General features: G+C 46.0%; 1 protein-coding gene and 1 long non-coding RNA gene across 3 annotated transcripts in view; one reads left to right on the top strand and one right to left on the bottom strand.

The window, feature by feature from the left end:
• The window catches only part of LOC146809011 (uncharacterized), a 236,975-nt gene extending 229,213 nt beyond the window's left edge, over positions 1-7,762 (top strand). Inside the window, exon 4 of the long non-coding RNA XR_014966306.1 lies at positions 7,505-7,762. This is a non-coding gene — a long non-coding RNA (uncharacterized LOC146809011). The remainder of the gene's footprint in view (positions 1-7,504) is intronic.
• The window catches only part of LOC146809010 (sialic acid-binding Ig-like lectin 13), a 522,687-nt gene that overhangs the window by 265,613 nt on the left and 238,558 nt on the right, over positions 1-18,516 (bottom strand). The window lies entirely within an intron of this gene.

Genomic DNA, 18,516 nt, shown 5'->3' with positions numbered 1-18,516 from the left:
GCTATCTGTTCCCTTGTAGGTTCCAGGGCATCCCCCTCAAGGTCTGCTCCCTCCTGGACCGTGGGAAGTTCAGGGGCCGGTTTCCTGCGCCCCTGCTCCTTCTCTTTAAGGCCGGTCCCTGGGCCTCCCTCTCAGGCTCCAGGACCTCTTGAGTACCTCTACTGGCTGCCAGTGACCGTGTGGTGACACACGCCCAATCCGGCATACCCAACATCTCCAGGTGAGCACTCCGCTCCACCTTAGCCCAAGGTGAGCTCTCCAAGTTGTTCCCTAACAGACAGTCTACAGGCATGGCGGGCCTCACAGCTACCTGAAGAGTACCAGAGACCCCCCCCCCACTGAAAGGGAACCTGAGCCACTGGGCAGTGACTCTCGGTGTTGTCGGCGGCAACAACCGGATAGAATGCTCCTGGGACAACCTGCTCCTGAGACACCAGGTGGCGCTTGACAGCCGTCACACTGGCTCCTGTGTCTCTGAGAGCTTCAACCCTATGGCCATTTATGGTCACCCACTGCCTGTACTTCTTAGTGTTCTCAGGCAGCTGGGTTTGGGGGACCACTTCACAGTCTCCTAATGAGACAAGGGACATCTCTGAGGGACCCCACCCACCTTGGACATTCATCTCCTCCCCCAGGGATACACTAGTCACCTGCCGGGATGGAACACCAGTGGGTGCTGGTTTACCAAATAATGGACACTTCACATCAGAGGCAAAATGCCCCATGTTACCACACTTGTAACATCTGATGGGCCCCTTCTGAACAGGGGTACCTGTCGGGGCCCCGGTCAGCTTCTGTTGTGGGGGAGGCTGAAAACCTTTCCCTTGGTTCCCTTGGGGATTACTTTGGGGCCTCTTCTGGAACTCCCTCTGTTTACCCTTGTCCACCCCACTCTTCTGCTGGGGACCCTGCCCACCTTTGGTCGGAATCTCCCACTTGACCCTTATGGACCCTGGTACTGACCCAGCGGTCCGCCTCCTCAGCAAGCTTCCTAGGGTTAGTCAGTCTACTATCAATCAGGTGTTGGCGTAGCTCAGGAAAACAATTACTGGACAAGTGCTCCCATGCCATTAAATCAAGAAGCCCTTAAAAATCATTCACTTTGCTACCCTTCACCCAACCATCCAGTGCTCTGCAAAAAAAAGTCACATACTCAACATACGTACTGTTTGGAATCTTAGTGCAACCCCTGAACCTTTGCCTATACAACTCAGGGGTCAACCCATACCTAGACATCAAAGCAGCCTTCATATGGGGATAGGAATTATAGTCATCTGAAGGCAAATCCAGCAGTGTATCCCGCCCCTCACTAAGGAACCGTCCCCACAACCCCGCTCCCCAATCTTTTCAGGGACCCGGTGGGAAGACATGGCTACCTCATAGGCCTTAAACCACTGCCCTATGTCATCATTTTTAAAAAATTCCTTCACTACATCTTTGGGTATGTACACTCTGGACTCTACCTGCACTGGGGGTGTGCTGCCACCAGAGGGAGTGCTTCCCAAGCCCTGGGCTTTCAACTCGAGCTCCCTCATTATTCTGTCATGCTCCATTTGGATTTTTTTCTCTTCCATTTGCATTTTTCTCTCTTCCATTTCCATTCTTTTTTGTTCCATTGCCAACTGTCCATTTAGTTTGGCCATCTCTATTTCATGAGCTCTGGTGTCCTTCCTGTCTGCCAACTCCTCTGGAGATAAACTTTTGTTAGAGACACTGCTACCTGCAGGGGAAGGGCTTCTCCTTCCTCTTGAGCCCACTGTCTCATCCAGTTGCTCATCTGCATTCTCATCATCACTGGCATTCCTTGCTTCTACCCAGGCCCTCAGCGCAAAGTAGAACTGTGCCTTGTTTTAACATCCAGTTGTAGAAACATTAAACTTCTTGCAAAAGAATTTCAGCTGTGACAACGTATAGCTGCCTAGTTTCTCTTCTTCCCATTTAAATTCAGTATCAACAGAGATTATGGATGCTGCTTTCTCCACCATGGTTAAGCTTGGCAGTGCTCAAAAATAGACAGTCCAAAAGAAATCTACCAACAAGTATTGGTTGCGTTTAAGGTCTGCACTCACTAAGTAGTGTTCACCAATCACTGTACATGAGTCACAAATGCAAATACAGAATCCTCACCGCTGACCACCAATGTTAGAATCCGGGTTCTCTGGTTGGCACAGGTAGGTACTTGTGACAAGCAGGGAACCTTTCCTCTAGTCAGGATGAGGGGTTACACTACTAAAACAACCCCTTGCTCACCCTCTAGGTAGCTTGGCGCGAGCAGACAAGGCTTATCTCAGAGCGTTATAGGTTAAGCATTTGTGAACACATTCAGTAACCAAGTGACAACACTACAAATGGACACCACACAGGTATTTATATTAAAAATAAGGATTCTTTATATAGGATTATCACAAGACCATTAAACGATTAAAAATACACAATACTGTTGCTTAGTTGTTAGAAGATTGCTTAGTTTCTCTTAAGCTCTTAAATGCGACACTTTAAGTCAATGTACCTTAGATGCGACATGCAGGGCAACGAAAGTGTTGCAGCGATGCAGATGCGTTGAAGTTCTTGGTGCAAAAGAAATAAAGGCGGGATCTTCCAGATGCGTTACGCTTCTCCGATGTTGCGAGAAGACTCGACTCGATGCGTCAGCTACAGCGGCGTCACCCTTGACGAGATGCGACGACAGCGGCCTTGGCAGCGGCACTCTCCTCCGACGTTGCGAGACGCTTCCGCTCGATGCGATGCTGCAGCGGCGACACCCCTTCTGCGAGATGCGACGACAGCGGCTCTGATGGCGGCACGCTTCTCCGTGGATGCGAGGCGCTTTTCTTGATGCGGTGCAATGCGACAACTACGATGGCTGCGATGGCGACACGCTTCCTCCTTGATGCGAGACTCTTCTCTCGAAGCGGTGCAATGTGACAGCTGCGATGGTGACACGCTTCTTCGGCGTTGCGAGACACTTCCAGAATGATGCGAGACGCTTCCGCTTGATGCGATGCTGCAGCGGCGACACTCTCTGCGAGATGCGACGACAGCGGCTCAGACGGCGGCACGCTTCTCTCCCTTGCGTCGCGCTTCCAGCTCCTTGCGACATGCAGTCCCTCAGAAGGCCCAACAACAGCAGCAGGCACTTCCAAAAGACTTTGGGGAGCTGGGGATGAAGTCCACTGGTCCTGGGACTTCGTTCATGGGGCAAGCTCAGTTCAAGCGATTGGAGATCTTTAAGCACAAGGTGAAATAAAAGTCTTTGTAGTCTTTTCTCCTCTCCTTCAGCAGCAAGGAAACCACTGCAGGCCAATCCCCAAGGTCAGGGACAGTTACTCCTCCTACAGCTTTCCCAGTTCCTTCTCTTCTGGCAGAGGTTCTTCTTGTTTCAGCAGGATCTGATCGATTTTCTTGGGAGCAGGGTCCCAATACTTATACCCCTAATTCCTTTGTTCCTCTGGGGTTGAGGGGCCTTTGCCCAGTCCAAACCAGTTCTTGAGCACTCTGTTGACATGACTCTGCCTTTCTATTCAGGGTGCAGGGCAGAGACATCAGCCGCTCCGCAGGAGGTGGAGCCAGCATTGTGGTAGCAGAGCACAACCCTATTCAGAGCCCAGGTGTACTCCTCCCACCCATCTGACTGCCAATCTTCCTATTCACCACCAGGCTGCCTAGCCCTGCCCCTCTCTGTTTCCCCAGCCCTGTCACTCACACAACCAGACAGGCAGATACACATCACAGCAGAGGCGGGCTGAAATGGTCAAGCAAGCAAATACCAACTTTCTAAAAGTGGTATTTGCAAACACAGAATATTAAAATAAACTTTACTAAAAGATGTATTTTATTATTCTGAGTTCAGGCATACTAAACTCGAATTTCTACCATGTTCCCTGGGTCTGTTAGGATCATAGGATGTAACAATTCTAACAGCCCATTCTGGCCTATGGAGAACAGGTAGCCTTACAAGAGTGAAAAACGAAAATGGCTGTAATTCACTATTAGGACATGCCACCCACATCAGGGCTTGTCCTACCTTATGCTTACAATGCACCCTGCCCTAGGGCCTATCATAGGAGTGACTGATATGAAGTTAAGGGAAGGTTTAGGGACTGGCAAAGTGGGTGCACTTGCCCAGTCAGCATGAGAGTACCAGACTGCACGCAGGTTCTGCAATGGCAGACCCTAGATACATTTTACCAGGCCGCTTTTGTGGGTGGCACAACCAGTGCTGCAAGCCCACTAGCAGCATTTGTATTTACAAGCCCTGTGCACTCCTGGTGCACTTTACAGGGGTCTGACAGTAAACCAAATAACCCAATCATGGAATCCAACCAACATATACATTTTAAATAGGGAGCACTTGCACTGTGGCACTGGTTGGCAGTGGCACAGTGCTCTGAGCTGCCAACACCATAAAAACACATGAGGCATAGCGACAAAAAGTGGAAGGGAGACTCACGCCAAGGTGCCAGGTCTAACAGCCAGGAACGGAGTAAGAAGGGTACAGAGGGAAACTACTCTTGTTCAAAAGAAAAGAGGACAACTCAAGGAAAAGGTAGCTTTTGTGACCACGCATTGTATTGAGAAAACTGGAATTTACAAAGCACTCAAGAAAAATTGGGGCTTATTGAGGGGTGTACCAGGATTATTCAGTTCAATAGGGGACAAACCAGATATAATCTACAGGAAATGTGTAACTATAAAAAATATTATCACAAGGAACTATATACCATCAGATGTAATGGAGGGTCTTAATTGGTTACCCAAGCAACCAAGAGGCTTTTATGTGTGTGGTACATGCAATATGTGTGAATTGGGTATTAACAAAATCAAAGCATTCATGTATAACACAAAAAACAGATTTGTGATAAGAGAATTTATTAACTGTAACAGCACAGGAGTGGTTTATGTAATTATTTGTTCTTGCAAGAAGATCTATATTGGTAGCACGAAAGGGACTTTGAAATTGAGATTACAGGAACATAGACGTGCTATTCGCAATTGTGATACCAGATCACCTCTGTACATGCATATCAAGGAATGTCACAATTCCCAACAGGATTTTAAATTCCATGGTATTCAAAAGACATTTCCCAGTAAGAGGGGTGGAGACTGGGAATTGCGAATTAGACAGGAAGAAGCAAAATGGATCAGTAAATGCAGAGCAGTTACTATGGGTTTAAACAGTGATAATGAATTTCATTATTTTTTGGCCTAAGGACTTTATTCAATGTTGTGTGACGTAGCAAAGGGTGTAGAAACTTCTTTGATAGATGATATTTTGGGAGTGAGGACTGAAGTTCAATTTTGATAATCTGACAAGTACCTTGTGTTTTAAGGTCGAGCTACGTGATCAGGTGTCAAATCTGTAGATTAGGAAAATAAGGAGTGGTGAAGTGGAGAGAGGAGCCGCATAGTGAGGATGGAAATGAGTCCAATTGAGTTGAGAATCAGAAGATAACTACGACTCCACTTGATGTTGCTTTGGATGAGACTGGGGATTTCATGTGGACTGGAAATTCACACACTTTGGAAAGGGGCACTAGAGTATTGTGTTGTAACTTTAGAATATGGAATGGCTGCCCATTGGTAAAAATACGTAGTGGAGACAATATAGGGTAACAACCGTACAGTTATATATGACAGTGGTGTTATGGGCGACCTTTCCCGTATATAATTACAGGAAAGGGGTGAATGATGGGGGAGAATTTGCCAGGATTAGGAATAACGCATCATGATGGGGCATCGTGAATAGGAGATTTGAGGTGATTGGTGGTTGATATAAATAGTTGGAGCAGGAGAATATAGCGTGAGTATGGGCCACCATACTAGTGATGATTTGAAGAGCGGGAGGTATGAGTGTGTGGATTATGTTGAAACATTGTTGACTGATTGATGATTTTGGACATGGATATTAACCGCATATGGCGGAATAATTAATACAGAGGGTTTTTATTAAACTAACCGGGAAACCCACGTATTTGGAAAATAATTGGATTCAGATATATATGCGCGTTGGTAGCAAGATATGATTATTGGAATTTTTGTTTTAATGACCATGATTACGGTCGTTGGACTAGGCAGGATATATAGGAAACTGGATTATTATTCTACAGTCTGAAACGCCGCGTAGTGATTGGCCCGCTTAATAGCGGACCAGAGAGGGAACAGGGTTAGGAATCAGAAAGGAGGCTTAGCGATTGGCTACTTTGCCTGGTCAAATTAGAGGAGCGAATTTGTTAGAATACGAAGTGCAAGTAGATGAGAAATCGTGGGGAAGTAAGGTTTTGAAATGCCGCTTAGTGATTGGCTCGCCGAATGAGCTGGAACAGAGAGGGAACAGGGTCAATAATTAGAAAGGAGGCTTAGCGATTGGCTACTTTGCCTGGTCGAATTAGAGGAGCGGAATTGTTAGAATACGAAGTGCAAGTAGACGAGAAATCGTGGGGAATTAAGGTTTTGAAATGCCGCTTAGTGATTGGCTCGCTGAATGAGCGGACCAGAGAGGGACCAGGGTCAACAATTAGAAAGGAGGCTTAGTGATTGGTTACTTTGCCTTGTGACCAGGGGAGTATGGTTTTGAAATGCCGCTTAGTGATTGGCTCACCGAATGAGCGGACCAGAGAGGGAACAGGGTTAACAATTAGAAAAGAGGCTTAGTGATTGGCTACTTTGCCTTTATAAACCAGAGGAGCGGACTGTTCAAAATACGGAGCGTGAGTTGCAGAGAAACCGTGAGGGGATGCATAGAGGATGGTGAAGACTTCTGAATTTTCACAGGTACTTGGACAGAGAATTTGGGAAATAGGTTTTTGGAATATTTAGGTTACTTTTTATGTTGGGGAAAGGTTATAGAAAGTGTTATCTCCTTTTTCTCTGATACAGATAATATTTGTGCTAGTCGAATTGGACAGACTGCATTAGAAATAACGTGTCTTGGACGCACTCACCAATATTACTGGATAAAGGTGAGACCGGTTCAACTGTACTTGATCTGGGAATATAGAAATGTAGCTGAGAATTAAATAGGGTGGCAAAATTAAGGATGTTATAGATGATTGGTTCTTAGGACTTTGAGTACAGGATAGAGACAACAGAAGTAGGATCATAAAAGGGGCAGATTTCAATCAGGAATGTAGGAATTGAGACTAAGGAGAGAACAGGGACAGATTGATGCATACGAAGAGGGTTCTATAGAAGGATTTTGTTTGTGGTACAAAAAATGGGGTGTTTATTGCAATGAGTGCTATGAATATTACCCATGGGGTTTATTATATCACCAATTGTGTCATTTTTGACTGATAGAGATGATGTCTGTTACAAACTAGAACTACTGGTTTAACATCCTGATTAACTTGGGAGCCTGTTATATAGGTAGGAATAAATTAGAACAACTTGTTTACTATTCTGATTTACTTTGGAGCATGTTATATAGGCAGGATTTGATTTGAAGGTGTGAATATATGGACAGGAAAGTCTTGATTATGATGGCATGTTCTCATTTATTTCACAGCCCTGATGATGTCCCGGGAGGGGACGAAACGCGTCGGCTGTTGAGAGTATTGGACATTAGGAATGGAAGTATAACCTCTCGATCTAATCATTGGATCATACAATATTCTATATAATTGGAAAGTAACGATGGATGGATCAAAAGGATGATAAAGTGATTGGATCATAAAAAATTGGTAACAACGATTGATGGATCAAAAGAAAAATTTGGATGGATCAAAAGGAAAAAAAATTTTGGGGCAAGAACATTTATTAATGGATAAAGGACTAACCGAGGCATCAAAGCAATAACACATTGGTACATGAACAATTGGACATTCTCCATGTTTAAAAAATATGAGATTTGAGAATAAATGTTTTTGAATCAAAGATATTTGTTTGGAAATATTGTGTATATTTGTAGTGCTCCTTACAAGTGTGAAATTATTTGATTGTAGGGATGGTTTAACGGTGACCATTCGTTAAGTGAGCACTGGTAATTTAAATATTTTGAGGAAGTGACTCCCTGTGCGCATGGGTGCGGGACCCTCATCGTTGTGGTGCATTTTTTTTTACAAGACAAATAGGACTTTGGACTCTGCAGAATACTTCTTCTCACACCAGTTACAGTGGACTTTAGTGCATGTCTGGAATTTGTAAGCCTTAGGGAAGTGAAACTAGCCCATGGGCTCCGCATCCCCATAGGAGAATAATGAAGTGAAAAACAGTAAAACACACTGACTTTCCCTGGAATGTTTCTTCCCACTCTATAAAGCCTATTTCATGTCACCACCCAATTCTGCATGAGTCCTGCCACACCATTCACCTTGGAGCTGCTAATGGGCTGCGCACGCCAGGAATCTCCCCTGCGCAGCCTGTACACGTGTGCACACGCATGTACACTTGTGTCTGTATTTAACCAGCCTGGTGCCCCTTACTCCAGCTGCTGCGCAGTGGCCCAGTCAAGCTAGGGGGACACCAGTAAAATCCACATGCAGTCTCTTTCATCATGAGTTCACTGTGGGTGAGTCCCAACTTATGAGGCCCCCCCACAGTAAAAGCTCAACAAATAGATGCTCAAAAAGCGAAAAATCCGGGCGGCTCAGAGTGTCAGAACCACCTTCTAACACCTACACATCTGACAAGATTTTGAGATTAGACAGAATCTAGAACACCTCTCTCAGTCTTATTAATTTTTCTCACAATGGTGCATGTTCTATATATTCCTATTTTTGGAACTGGAAATCCTCATTACCAATTATGTTTTTTACTTTTCTTTTCCCTCTTTTATTTCAGGTGGTACATACATGTGTTAATTGTAACAGGCACAAAATGGATTGGCCTGAGGTTCACTGTTATAGATTGTTGTTAAATGCATGTGTTTAATTTTATACCAGGCAACTGATCACCACTCCTAATGATGATCCCATATTCTTAGGGGATCGAAACGCCGTCGACACACACCCTGACTCACTTGATTAAATGTAATTCTGGTCATTTACATATTAGACCTATCCGCAACATTTGATACCGTGTACCACGCTAAACTACTTCTAAGATTACAAGATATTGGGATTAATTGGTCTGCCCTGGTCTGGTTTCAGCACGTCTTGAAAGACAGAATGTACAGCATCTCACTGGGAGCTTTCAAGTCCAGACCTCGGTGGATTCGACAAAGGGGCACCCCAGGGTTCATACTTGAGCCTTACATTGTTCAACATTTATGTGGCATACCTGACAAAAGTCATCAGAGCATATGGGTTTGATAGCTTATCATGTGCAGATGACATACAGCTGGTCATTTCCTTCAATGAGGATATTAACAAAGTGAAGGACCATTTCTTGGACGGAATAAAGGGTATTGCAGGGTGGATGCTGGATAACTTTCTCCAGCTGAATCCAGGGAAAACAGGGATTATTCATTCTGGGCAAGCCTAAAATCTGTGGACTGTGAATTTGTGGCTGCAGAAGTTAGGCAAGGCCCCCACTCCTAGTAAGGTAGTGAAAAACCTTGACATCAAGGTAGACCAGGAACTTAATCTGAAAGAACAAGTTCTATCCACAACAGGTACCTGTTTTTCCATGTTACAAATACTAAAGAAAGCTCTGCCGCTCCTTCCTTTGGCCTTGGTACAGACTCTTGTTGTAAATTGGCTGGATTACGGATTACAGAATTGCGGATTACGGAATCGGCCTCCTAGAACGCCCTCTACTCCTCTTCTACAATCTTTACACTGGCTGTCAGTAGAGAAAAGAATAGTTTTTAAAAATATTTTAGCTAACCTAAAATGATCTGCAGTAGAAGAGTCTCACATCTTTGCCAGAGGCTTAAGCGCTATCACCCCACTAGGAATTTGAGCTTCTATTGGTCCCATGCATTTGATGATCTAGATGTGGTGGAAGAACCGTCTCTTATTTGTCTCCTACCTTCTGGAATAAATTGCCATTTTCTGAACTTGTCCTGTCTGCAGCAAATTTAGGAAAGCATTAAAAACTGCACTGTTTTAGATATTACGTTCATTTTGGTTGATTGTACACTGAGATGACCCAGATGGGTTGATTCGTGCGCAATACCAAATTAAATTTTACTGCATAGCACTTTCTTCTCTATAAGACGAAATCCAGTTTACTAGTAGTCTCTCCTGATTGGCCAGCCTTAACAGGATTAGCAAGGCTGCTTTGATGGGGTGATAAATATCCGCATAGAGCAGAGGTTCTCTGATGGGGAGAGCTCTGCAGTTGCAGAGGATGAGCCAGAAAGGGTGCTAGGTAAATCAAACTGGGCTTCAAAAGACAGGAGGACTGTAAGGAATGCCAGACCTACCACCTCTTATTCCTGTAAATCAAGCCCGATGGCAGACCTGGGAATGGGATTTGCAGGAGGTGAGGGAGGGTGTTACAGTAAATGAGCTGCAGTTTAGACGCTCTTATTCCATAGAAGAGAAAATCTCCATTTTGAATTTTAAAGTGCAGTGTTTTGTGAGACAAAAATATGGCAAACTTTGTTGGAAGCAGTAATGCTTTTGGGTGGCACCCTGCACCCCATTTAACAGCGAATGGTGGTAACCCATTCGCACCTGGGAAGGAGTCCCCAAGGGGCCCCACCCCCTTCAAGAATGGTAGTACACATTTTTTTCAGAGCAAGGACCACTGCCTGCTCTAAAAAAAGAAAAAGAAAACTTTTCACTTTTCTTTTTTAAACGTAACCCGTTTTCCTTTAAGGAAAATGGGCTGCATTTTTGTTTTAATTGATGTATTTAAAAGCAATCACGGACAAGGTGGTCTGCTGACCCCAGCAGACCGCCATCCCCGTGATATTAGGGATTCCGAAAAGGTCGCAAATAGTGACTTGCCTCATTAATATTAATGAGGTAGGTCGATTTGCGAACCCCTAGGAATCGCTAAATGAAACTCATTGAGTTTCGTACATTCAAATTGCGATTACCTAATTGCGATTCGTAGAGAATCGCAATTAGGTAATCGGTGTATGAAATAATGATACATGTGGCCCTTAATAATCAAATGGCATGGGTCTGATGAATCTTGGAGGTTTCAACACATAAGAATTTTAAGAAAAGTGGTATTTCACAGCAAAAACTCATGCTTGGATTAAAATAGGAGATACATGCTCTCCTCAAGGTTACAGTGATCTTGAGGATTTAGGGCTATAATCCAGAACTGGAGACTGCATTGTAGTCACCCCAATAAATGTCCAGCGAATAAACCTGTACATGGTACAAAACGGCTAGATTTGTGAAATTACCTTTCAGTTCTAACTAAGATGTTAGCAATGTTGTGGGAAAGTAGGAACTGCTTTCATGGTTACCCCCACTTTTTGCTGGTGTCATAACTGTTTTCTGACTAGTCTGACTGGAGTCCTGCTAATCAGGACCACAGTCACTGTGCTTCCTCCCTAAATTGGCTATCGTGTGTAACTAGTACATTCGTATTTGGCTACCAGGGCACCCTTGTAAGTCCCTGGTATATGGTACTGAGGTACCTAGGGCATGGGTACCCCAGAGTTCCCCTGTGGGCTGCAGCATGTATTATGCCAACCTCGAGGGACCCTCCAAACTATGACTACAGGCCTGCCATTGCAGCCTCTATGAGATGTTGTGTGCACCTCTCACGAAAGATATCTTTCCTGAACGTCACTGCACTTGGAATCTATAAGTCATCCCTCTAGCAGGCCTTTCAGTCCCAAAGGCAGGGTGCTTGTTTATGAGTGTGAGGGTGGCACTGTATGAGCAGACCATTCCTACAAACCCTGGAGTCCATCTGCGACCTTTGTAAGTGAATCAGCCATTACAGTAAAGAGAGGCCATGCGTCATTACGTGATGACCATCTCTAAACTGGCTGGAACGAACCTGGGCATGTTTGGTATCAAACATGTCGAAATCATATCCCAACACCACATCCGGTGTTGGAGGTACGATTCTTTCAACGGTAGGACCCCTCTAGAGAACCCTCCATGCTCCTTAGACCAATCTTACAGAGCCTGACTGCAACCTAGGGCTGCTGCCGACCCCAGACACGATCCTACCCTCCTGCTGATGGGGCAAAGCCCAAGCAGGGGAAGGTGGGACAATACGTTTCCTGCCACAGGGAGGTTTGACCACCTCCCAGACAGGATTTAGTGTATTAGGCCAGGGTGAGGGGGCTGCCCAGCGCCACATGGTCTGCTGGAAGGGCACATTTGGTGCCCTCCTTGCATACTCCAGTTCAAACCAGATCAGGGAGCCTCCCCAATGTGGTGCGAAACTGGACCAAGGACATGGGAGTATCCTCCACACTCGCCAACCCCTCCTCTGGGAGGGACCCCTGAATTGTCACAAACCTCACCTAAGAGTACTTAAAGGCTTACCTGTGGGTGGGTCCCTAGATTCGTCGTGAGATTCGATTCAGATCCAGCTACACTTTTACTTCGACCATCTGGGTACTCTGGACTCTGCTGAACTTTGCCCTGGGCACTGAGACCGCACCGGGGAAGATCCCTGCTGCTCCGGCCTCCTAGTCCTGCAAGCTCACTTGACCATCATGCAAGTGCTCTGTACAGGACCGTCCAAGGCCTGTGGACATCAAAAGCAACTGAAGAAATCTCCCTTGGGGTGAAGGAATCACTCCCCTGCATCCTCAGGCAACGCAACACAGCTGACCGGTTTGCCAATCCTGGTCTCCCACGGACTCCACAATAATCAGCAACACAGGTTGCGGACCGGCACTCCCTCAAGGCCTGAACTGTCTTCTCATCGAAGCTTGAGGCCAGTATACCTCGTCAGGGTCTCTACAACCGAACTCCTGTGCACCGCGTCACTGCATCGCTTCTTGCAAGGCAACCGCATCGGATGTCTCGACTGACTCGTGCAAACAGAGTCATGCACATCAAAAGGTTCTGTCAATGAGTCTGTCCCCGCTATAACTGGCCCGCGCCAACGTGGTTGGTTGGAGCTGACGGACTCTGTCGACGTTAACATTACGATAGCTCGGGTAGAGCTACCGACTCAGTGCAACAGCGTTTAAAGCTCCTCATCATTTCTTTTTGCCTGCATCCTTGAACATGAGGGGCCTTTGTCTTCTGTGCCTCCTGGTCACCCCTGAGTGGCATAGTCTGTGTCCCCTCTGCTTCCAGGTACTCTTCGACTCAAACTCGCTTCTGGGTTCCAACCAACTATTTCGTCCATCTGATAAGACTGCAACCGCAATGTACCCACTGATCAGTATTAAGTGCGCGGCTGTGTATCCTCTTTGCACCCCACGCCGTGGGGTTCCTAGACTCTTCCTTGGGGTGGTTCTTTGGGTTCCTGACTCTTCCACGTCTCCTGGGTTAAGTCTCAATTTAGGTTGTGGTTCGTAATCTCCTATCTTGATATATGGTCTGGTCTCCCCGTGGGGAGCACTGTGTATTGGTGCTACTTACTGTTCTATGACCAAAGTATTCTGTGCATTGTATATATCTCCGGGAAGGAGATACCGTAAAGTGTTAGTGCGTGATTGTAATAAATATCTATTTTTATAAGTACACTGTGTGGTTCTTTTTCATTTAGCCCATATTAAAGGATTGCATATTGGTAAACTGAGCTGCTTTGCACTCCTCCTAGATTAAGTCTGAAGTCTGTTCTTCACAGCTACCATTTAGAGAGCTTTCTACGGTTATCTACCCACTAAAATCACAATAAGGGTTGTCTGGATTAGTGCAGGGTGCTACACTTATATAAGTGAGCACCATATAGTAACCCAGCTTCTTACAAATGTCAACACTAACTGCAAAATAATGTTTAGGAGAGGCTGTGCTGATATTATCGTGTATCTCTCTCTGGACATGGAGGTATGGGGTAACAGCGAAGAGAAGGCCAACACATGCTCTGTTTCAAGCTCATTTTCATAATTGTTTCTAAAAGGGCCCAATTAAAAAGAAAACCAGATTATTTCTAGTCCTGGGCGGAGCATAGCGGAACTCCGCGAAGTGGCAAAAACATTCCTCAAGTGGCGGAGTGCAGTGCAAACTGCCGTTTGCACTGATCTTCCTGCCCCTCGAGTAGAAATTCTACCCGAGCAGCACTCTCCAACTTACCGTTGGCGAGTGCATGTGAGGAAAAAACTCCGCTGCACTACGCGGAACAGAGTTTTCTGCACTCCGCATGCTCCACAGGGCGCAGTGTGCAGAAACTTTGCAAACTCGGGGAATGGAGCAGAGTCCACCGCCGGCCCAGGCCTAATTATTTTGCACAATATGCTGAAATTTAAATGTGCATATATGCAACAAATATGCAGCATACGAATAGAGTGCAGAGTTAATAATTCATGACAGCAGGCAGAACCTAACTTAGAGTTTCACTCTGATAGTTGCACATTGCTACGGCAAACACTGTTACCTTTCCCAATGTAAAAGACGTCAATGGGGCATTTTATTTTCCATTCCTCAGCGGGGTATACTAGCTGCAGACAGCTTGCCAGTCTTGGTTCCTTCATCACTGTTTATAGCAGTAACTACTCTGTGTAGACTAACGCCACATGTATTTTACAGAGGCACATACACCCACCACCATAAACGTTATATTTGTAATCAGTTGTCATGTTAATACTGTGCTTAAGATGTGTTGTGCACCCCCTGCCTGGCCTGGCATGCTGCTTGTGTGCTGTAACTTTGTTGTAGCTAAACTATTTGAAACCAACTGAAAACTATTTGAAACCAATAGTTGCAGCACAATGAGATTGAAAAAGAAGAAACTACTTTTCTATGGTTTTTGACTTTGTAGATATCTCTACTTGGTTTACCAGCCCATGCACCTCACTGAAGTATAACAATCTGTACAGGTATGAAAAGCGTTTCTGAGAACGATATTAACTTGTGATAATATTGGTGTTTGGCCCAATCAGTCATTACTCACGCATGTGGCCTTTACTCGCATTGTGTGAAGTTGCAGATATTTTATTTTGCTCTAATTATGTGAAGCATTTTCAAAACGAAATATAAGCTTTAGAAGCGTGACAGTGGTTTATAAATGTAAACTAAATGTTAGGCAACATCTTGAAAAAGAAGCCCACTAAAAACATTGCTAGCGTGGAAATTGCCTTGCAAAAGCGTTTTTGGGGAAAAGGAGACGGTAGCTCAACATATTGTACGCCAGTAAAGAAGCTATGTAACGGAAAGAGTTTATGCCCTGTAGAAGTGAGCGGTATAGTAGTTGTGGGGGCGGAGCCAAGGGGGCCAGGAGGAAGAGGTGGGGATACAGGGGAGTTAGTTAGAGCAGGGACGGGGACCGAGCAAGGAGTTAGAGAATAAAGCTCGTAACAAAAGTACATATAGTGTCTGTGGTCATTGGTAAGGACACTACAACTGGCGACTAGGGTGGGATTCTGCAGCCCACCACCCATCGAACCTCAGGAAGAGCGTCCCGTCCCCTGTAGCGTGAAGAAAGAAAACGGCGTCTGAAGCAGAACGCCGGTTCGCGCCAAATTCTGATTCACCCCTGATGCGTGCGAGTTGGCACGCGAGTGAAGAGGAGAAATCGGGAGCCCACCCCGAGTCTGCCTTGCTGCTCCGGTGATCGGGGGATGTTTGAGGCACTGTTGAAGCCTTGTGGAAGGGATCGGAATAAAGAGCGCTGTTGCGCGCCAAGAACAAAAAGAAAAGCTCACCCCCGATGCGTGAGGAACGGCACTCGCACAAAGAAAAAGTCGGGAGCCTACCCCGAGCCTACCTGGATGGGTGAAGTGTCCAACAACTGTGTGAGACACTGCTGATGTCCTGGCACCTGTGGAAGTGGCTGCGGGTGAGTGCCAAATGAAGCTTGGTGAGCCTGAAGAAAGACTGCAGACAAAATCTCAGGGGTGTGAGAGTTTCTGTTTGGCGGCCATCTTGGAGTCAGGCGTCCTTGAAAGACACCCCTATGAAGTTCATGGGCGGCCATTTTGAAGTCAGGCAAGGCCAAACAAACAAGCATTGACTGAGGAAAAGGCCTGAACAAGTAAACAAGCACAAGCTAATGCAAAGGGGAAATAAGAAATAACCCCGAGACAAAGCAAACGGGAAGCAACAAACAAGTACGTGCATAGACAAGAGAGAAACGAAAGCGTACTGCCAAGATGTCGAACCACAACTCTCCACAAAGAAATGAGGTCAAACCACTCCTGACGGGGGTGTCACACCTGCGTCCCCCGGAACCCCTTACGCTGACGACTGTAGGGAGCATGGGTCCCCGATGGCAGGAATGGCTCGAGGACTTTGAAGATTTGAAGATTATATAAAGGGATCAAAAGTGACAGAGGATGAAGACAAAGTGATTGCAGTGAGAAATCTTGTGGGTAAAGAAATTAGCAAGTTAATCAAAGAACTGCCGACGGCAGATACAGGAACCTATGATAAGGTGCGAGACGCTCTGAATAAAAAGTTCCTACCTAAGAGAAATGTGGATTACGAGAGATATGCTTTTCATCAAGCCCGTCAAGGGAAGGAAGAAGTGATGAGCACATTCATAACGAGACTACGTCGACTGTCCAGGTAATGCGAATTTGACGCGTTCTCAACAGATGATGCCATCAGATCACAAATAATCGATGGCTGTCAATCCGAGACGCTTAGGAGAAGACTATTAAGAAAGAGTCATAATCTGGAGGAGATTGAGGAAATGACCCGAGCTTACGATCAAGCAGAGGAACACGCCAAGAGCATGGAGACCGGACGCACTGATAGAAGGGAGCAGGTATGCCGAGTGCAGGCCAGTCGTAGTCGCTGGCACTCGAAAGAGCGACAACACAGATCAGGACCGTCCTCTCGCCAGCGATACACTGAGCGTAGAAGTCATGAGTCAGGCTGGAGAGACAAGAAACAAAACAGCTCGAGGAAATGTTATCGGTGTGGGCACGACTTCCCGCACAGGGATGCCTGTCCAGCCATGGGCCAGCAATGTAGGAAATGTGGACGGATTAATCATTTTGAAGCAATGTGTGGAGACTATCGCAGGGAAAGAAGGAGTGAAAGGACAAGGCCTACTCGCTCTGACACCAGACGACATCATGCGAAAGCCGTACAAGATCGACCGGAGTCGTCCTCTGGCTCTTCGCATTCCAGCAGAGAATCAAAGAGATCCCAATGGTCGAGGAGGTCGTTGTCCAGGGATTCCCGATCAGGGTCGCGGGAATCGGAATACACTATTGAATATGCAAGTATGGTCGCGGATCCTGACCAGCTCAAGAAATACCCGAGACTAAATATAAGTGTAGGGAATCACGCCACGAAATTTGTTCTGGACAGTGGAGCGTCACTGAACTATATCCCCGTGACGGAATACAAGAAAATGAAGCCACCGCCGCCTTTGAGTCCAGCATACGTCAAGGTATTTACCTGGATGTCGAAGAAGCCTCTTCCCTGTCTGGGAAAATTCCCAACAACACTCAGGCACCAGACCATGTCTGTGCCGGCATTCATACATGTAATTGATGGCCCGGAGGCTGATTGTCTTCTCAGCTTACCCACTGCAGAGCGCCTTCGTCTAGTTGAGATTCTGTATAGGGTTAGTGATGACCCGGACATTTTACACAAATTCCCCAAGCTATTCACCGGGCTGGGAAAGATGAACAGATGTCAAATTCGACTTCACATTAATGAACAGATAAGACCGGTAGCACAACATCCCAGGCGAGTGCCGGTCCACCTTCAGCAAGCAGTGGAGGATGAACTTCAGGAATTATTAGCAACTGACATCATTGAACGGACCGACGGTCCCACACCATGGGTATCGCCGGTAGTTATCGTGCCGAAGAAAGGCACTCCAGGGAGGGTGCGCCTATGTGTTGACATGCGGCTTCCTAACACTGCCATCGAAAGGGAACGTCACCCCGGGCCCCATCTGAGTGACATGATCTCTGCATTAAATGGTGCCAGGGTATTTTCGAAACTCGACTTGAATAAGGGATACCATCAGGTGGAGTTGCACGAAAAGTCGAGATACATAACAACATTTGCAACTCACTTGGGGCTGTTCCGATACAAACGGTTAAGTTTTGGTATTTCCTCGGCTGCGGAGATCTTTCAAGAGGCTATCCGTCAGACTATACACCATATACCCAACACGTTGAACTACAGCGATTATTTTCTCGTGCATGGGTCAAATGTTCAGGAACATGATAAAGCTCTAGATCAGGTATGTCATGCTCTCTTGGAAGCTAATCTAACCCTAAACAAGGACAAGTGTGAATTTCATCAAACCACTCTCATATTCTTTGGACATGTGTTCTCTGGAGCTGGGATGAAGCCTGACCCTGAAAAAGTGATGGCGCTCAATGACACCAAGAGTCCCCAGAATGTCAGTGACATTCGGTCGTTTCTGGGCATGGCCAGTTATTGTGCCAGATACATAAAGGACTATGCCACAATTAGTCATCCCCTCCGAACGCTTACGAAGCAAGGACAGCCTTTTGTCTGGACTCCTCAGTGTGAGCGGGCGTTTCAAGACATCAAACGTGCAGTTGAGTCTGCCGACAACTTAGCTTATTTCAGTCCTAAGAGAAAGACGGAGATAACCGTGGATGCT

The sequence above is a fragment of the Triturus cristatus genome, chromosome 7 (genome assembly GCF_964204655.1).
Source record: "Triturus cristatus chromosome 7, aTriCri1.1, whole genome shotgun sequence".
NCBI lineage: Eukaryota > Metazoa > Chordata > Amphibia > Caudata > Salamandridae > Triturus > Triturus cristatus.
This window is presented reverse-complemented; position numbering and strand designations above follow the sequence as displayed.